This window comes from Macadamia integrifolia, unplaced genomic scaffold (assembly GCF_013358625.1).
Source record: "Macadamia integrifolia cultivar HAES 741 unplaced genomic scaffold, SCU_Mint_v3 scaffold2298, whole genome shotgun sequence".
Classification (NCBI taxonomy): domain Eukaryota; kingdom Viridiplantae; phylum Streptophyta; class Magnoliopsida; order Proteales; family Proteaceae; genus Macadamia; species Macadamia integrifolia.
The window spans coordinates 32,485-38,268 of NW_024868621.1; positions in this window are offsets into that span (position 1 = coordinate 32,485).

Consider the following 5,784-nt stretch of genomic DNA (forward strand, 5'->3'; position numbering starts at 1 on the left):
TGATTATGTACACTAAAACAAGGTTAATATAAGGTCTACATTATGCTAGTTTTGGTGAGAAATTATACCTAAGCTTGACCCCTGTTTCAGGTTAAGGAGGGTAGACCTAGATTAGTGCCAGCACGAACTATCTTCTAAATTCTCTTGGCTCAGGGGGAAGATGGTCTTGACCTCCATCTTCCTTTCTCAAGAGATGTTAATTGTGGTAATGTTTGGATAGAGTTCTAACCAAGAATGGTTGCTTTCGAATTTTGACTACGGTATTGATTCGGCAGAGCTTCCGCTAGGGATGGGCTACTTCTGGATTTTGGCTAAGGTGGCACTCCAATAGAGCTTCCACTAGGGATAGCTTATGGGAGGGCTAGGCTGAGGTGGCACTCCAGTAGAGATTTTTCAGGGGATAGGTTATGGGAGGGCTAGGCTGAGGTGGCACTCTAGCAAAGCTTCCGGTGGGGATAGACTAACTCTAAGGATTGAGGAGCTTCAAAGGCCCAAAGAAAACTTCGGATCTTATGAAGATCTCTCCAAAGACTTGAAGAACCTCAAGAGAGGGTGAGAGACTAAGGGGAAACTTTTTCTACACAAGAATCTCACTGAAAGAAGGCAAAGGATTGAAGAGTTTTGAAGACCCAAAGAACACTTTGAAGATCCAAAGAACACTTTGAATCTTATGAAGATCTCTCCGAAGACTTGAAAAACCTCAAAGGGGGAATGGGAGGAGAGAAGGTAGTGCTTCTCTAATATGGATGCTCCTAGGAGGCTTCGGAGTTTGTGGTGTGTTGTGTTGTGAAAACCAAAGCGAGGAGGTATTTATAGAATTTTAAACCAATAGGGAGGAAAGAGGAATTTCTCTAGCCAATGGGGTTAAAAAGTGATTTTTTTAAACCAATGGGGGTGAAAGTATAAAATTTTGGACTAATGGGATGGAGGGTAAATTTCTTCGGCCAATGGATGAAAAGTTAATTTTTTGGGGGCATCGCTAGCGGGATAATGTAGGGTGCACAAACGAGTGAAACGAAAATCTCTTCACAAATCCGGTCATGGGAAAGTAAATTTTGGCCATCGATGGTGGCACACGGGGTCAGGTAAGGGCACATGGGAGGCTGGCATAGGTGCTAGTGGCTGGCATGGGCACTGGAGGCTGGAAGGGGCGCTGGAGGTTGGCAGGGGTGCAGGAAAGGTAGGCCATGGTCATGCGAGCCGGGTGGGGTACGTGCGAGGCAAGCCATGGGTGCGAGGGGCAGGTGGGGTGCGCACGACTAGGATGCAATATTCTAGGAGTGATTGTAGGAGATCCGACAGTCCGATTTTGACGTACCATATATTGTTGGAATCGTAATTCTAAGTACTATACATCTATATGGTCACCTAGGACTGAATTTCTTCGTATAAGAAACTTCATAATTGGACCCGTCTTTTCTCTCGCATGAGGTTTTTAGGGTTTTGGATGAGTATGGGATGTTTCTGGGTTAGATTATCTCAATCAATTATCATCTCTGTTGATCGAAAGTAAGAAGTTGCATCCATGTGTGAGGGTAGCAGCTGGAGATGATGAGATGTCTCTCTTTTCTTGGGGGGAAAAGGACTTGCATCCTGACCACTCTCGTCTCTCTTTCTTTTTCATATGAGGGGAGGTGTCCGTGTCGTGTGTGCTTTTCTTGTGAGCCCTGCACCATCGAATTGCCACTTGGAGATATGTGGAGGCCTATCTAGTAAGAGTGTAAATTCATTATTTGAGACGGCGGTTTGATGATGGTCCAATACGGGGATCGGGATCATACAAATGGGGTTTGGAGTCGCCACCTAGGGTTATGGGCCTAGGACCCAGGGGTGGTCCCGATTCCTGAGAAAAGGGCCCGAAATTTGGTCTGGTCCAGAGATTTAGGGTAAGTGTCAGGTTACAGAATTGGGAAGGTGTTAGGCACCCAATCTGCCCAGTTCAACCAGTCTTCTTACTAGATGCTTGAGAATGAACATTTTCCACAATTATTACTATTCGACATGCATGGCTAAGTTATCATACATATATACATTAATTGAATTCAAACTACTATATACACTAAAACAAGATCTATATAAAGTCTACATTACGACAAGTTGGTTGAGAAATTATACTTGAACTTAACCCCTGTTTCAGGTCAAGAGTTGTAGGCCCCTAATTAGTACCGGCTCGGACTGTCTTTTGGATTTTCCTTGCTTAGAGGAAGATGGTCTTCACCTCCAACTTCATTTCTTGAGAGATGTTGATTGTGATGGTATTCGGATAGGGTTTCGACTAGAAATGGTTACTTTTTGGGTTTGGATTCGGATAGAGCTTTTGGCTAGAGAAGGCTATTTCTGGGCTTAGGCTGAGGTGGCACTCCGGCAGAGCTTCCACTAGGGATAGGCTAGGGGAGGGATAGACTGAGGTGGCACATCGGTAGAGCTTCCACTGGGAATGGCTATTTCTAGAAAGATTCCAGGGGACTCGGACAGGGCTTCTGCTAGGATTTGCTATTTTTAAAAAGAAATGGATTGACCTAAAAAATGGATTGAAGAGCTCCAAAGCCTCAAAGAACACTTTGAAGATCCGAATAAAGTTTCGGATCTTGACAAAGATCTCTCCGTTGACCCGAAGAACCTCAAAGGAGGGTTTCTACTTTGGGAAAAACTCAAGACCACTCAAAGGAGGGGGTTGAAGAACATACTACTTTTAGCAAAAAACTGGATCGGACTAAGAACTTGGATTGAAGATCTTCAAAGTCCCGAAGAACACTTCGAAGATCCGAACAAGATTTTGAATCTTAACAAAGATTGCTCTGAAGACCTTAAGAAAATCAAGAGGGGAAGGGGAAGAGAGTTTCACTACAAGGGAGTGAGATGGGGTTTTGGTGTGTGAAATCCAAATGAGGGGGTATTTATAGGTTTTTTCGGCCAATGGGAAAGAGGGAACATCTTTATCCAACAAACGAAAGAAGGGTTCTTGCCTAAAGTAGGGGGATAGGGCTTTTATACACTAGGTAAAAGCAGTCCTTGGACCAAAATGGGTGGGGGAAGGTTTTTGTCCAATGGGTAAAAAGTGGGTTCTTGGAGAGAAAATCCTTAAAAAAAAAAAAAAAGGGTTTTTTGGTCTTAAGTGGGTGAAGAGGGAATTTCTTCACCCACTAGGTCAAGTGAACACCAATCCCAGCCATTGACGGTGACACACAAGGTTGAGTTGAAATGCATGGGGCATGCAGGCAATGTGCACAGGATGTGTGGGCAATGTGGACAGTGTGTGCGGGTAATGGTGTGTAGCTGGGCACAGGCTAAGCATAAGGGTGTATGGGCAATGTGCACAGTGTGTGCAGATAATGGTGTGTAGCTAGGTACAGGCTAGGCATAAGGGTGTGTGGGGAGGTTGGCATGGGTGTGCGGCACATGGTGCATAGGGCAGGCTGAACTGTGCGGGCATCATGTGCATGGTGCAGGCAAGGTGTATGCGATAAGCAGGCAGGTGCATACGATAAGCAGGCAGGTGCATGCGATAAGCAGGCAGGTGCATGCGATAAGCAGGTAGGTGCATGCGATAAGCAGGCAGGTGCATGCGATAAGCAGGCGGGTGCATACGATAAGTAGGCAGGTGCACGTGGCCATATAGCAAGGGCACGCACAATGTGTGATGGGGGCATGCAGGCCATACGGCAGGGGCATGCAGGCAGGCAGTGAGGGAGCGTAGGCCATGTGGTGGGGGCACATAGGCAAGCAGTGGGGGTGCACAGGCCATGCAGCAAGGGTGCACACAGGGTGCGACAGGGGCTCGTAGGCCATGCGGTGGGGGCATGTAGGCCATACGATGGGGGTGCACAGGTCTTACAGTGGGGGTGCACTGGCAGGCAGGCTGGTTGGGTCTGTCTAGCTGGCTGGTTGGCTGGGTTGGCTGGTCTAGCTGGCTGGCTAGCTTGGATAGCTTGGCTGGCTAGGCTACCTGGCTAGCTTGGATGGTTGATGTGCATGACATATGCGTGGAAAAAATGTGATTTTCTAGGGGAGATTACGGGCAATCTGACGGTTTAATTTTGACGAACCATATATCATCAGAATCGTATTTTTGAGTACTATCCATCTGTACGATCATCTTAACCGGATTCCTTTATATATAAAAAGTCAAAATTGGACCCTCCTCCTTTCTGTGCAGGGTTTTTAGGGTTTTCAGGCAGGTAGGGAATGTTTTTTGGGTTTTCTCGGACAATCATCATCTCTGTTGATCAGAAGTTAAAAGTTGCATCCAAGATCCGCATTTCATCATAGCCGGAGGAGGGTGACAAAATTGGGTGTCTACAGAATGCCCCTCTTTGGCTGAGGCCTGTGCCAATAGCCAAAGGACAAAGAAAAGAACGACCACATTTTGTCACCCAAAGCATATACTGCCGTCATCTTGCTCATTAATGATGGAGTTGAAAAATGTAATAGATAATATCTCTCAACTACTTTAGAGTTTTAGGACTTACCTGGTTTGTCCATTGTAGGAACGGAATTCGCTGCTCTTCGAATCCTATAAAAGATGTTAATATTTTGATCTTTGCCTTTTCCTTAGCTAGGATTCACATGTGCCAGTTCAAGGATATTGGCCTCCAGGTTGGGTTTTTCGAACAGTCTAGACTATCTGGGATCGAAGGTTACAAGGGAGGAATTCGCTACTCTTCCAATCTTGTAACAGGCAAAAACATTTGATTCTTGGATTATGCTTTGCATGTGCCAGTTCAGAGAATTTGATCTATGAGATCGGGTCACTTAGAGCTGATACAAAGAGATTGGGCCACTTGGGGCCGGGTAAATGTAATTGGGCCACCTGGGGCCGAGTTAATGAAATTGGGCCACCTAGGGCCAGATTAATGAAATTGGTCCACTTGGGGCCGGGTTAATGAGGTTGGGCCTCTTGGGCTGGGTAAATGCAATTGGGCCACTTGGGGTCAGATCAATGAGATTGGGCCACCTAGGGCTGGGTAAATGCAATGGGGCCACTTGGGGCCAGGTCAATGAAATTGGGCCACCTAGGGGCGGGTAAATGTAATTGGGCCGCCTGGGGCTGGGTCAATGAAATTTGTTTCTTTTCTTGATTTTTCCTTGATTCTTGATCCTTGGTTCTTTGATTTGGAATTTTTCTTTTTGCCTTTGATTTGGAATTTGATTAAATTCTGATGCTTGATTTGGAATCTTTTAAAAAATTTATTACTATTATTATTATATATATATATTTTTGGAAGAATGAATTTTTTTATATAAAATGGGTCCCCTTTCCTGTTCATTCTTCATTCTAACTTTTTTAAGTGAGTTTTGAGTTCCTGGAGCTCTCTGGATTTTCTTCAAGTTTTCCTTCTTGTTCTTAGAGTTTTTCACTTTGCTCTTGAAGTTCTTGAAGATCTTCATCTTGTTCTTGAGGGAGGAGTTATTTGGAGAATTTGATATTCTTGTGGGCTTTTATGCAATTTGGAAAACTTTCTGGGGCTTCTTACAAATTTGGAAACTTTCTGATGTTTCTCACAGTTTGGAAAGATTCTAGGGCTTCTCGTAATTTTCAGAAAATATGGTTGAAAGGAGAAAGAGAACGACTTTGGGAGAAGTTTAGCTTGAGAGTTGCAGCAATCCTTCTCGCAGGGATGAGGGTCTAGCCGACTAGTACTCCGGGCAAACCCTTCACAATAGTCGGAATCACATTTGCAACTCCATATGGGGTTCCTAGGTAAGTCCTTGCATTTTTTTCATTATTTTGATTATCTTTTACTCTTGCTTTGTCTTTCTTTTTATGTTGTTTTTGCTTTTTAT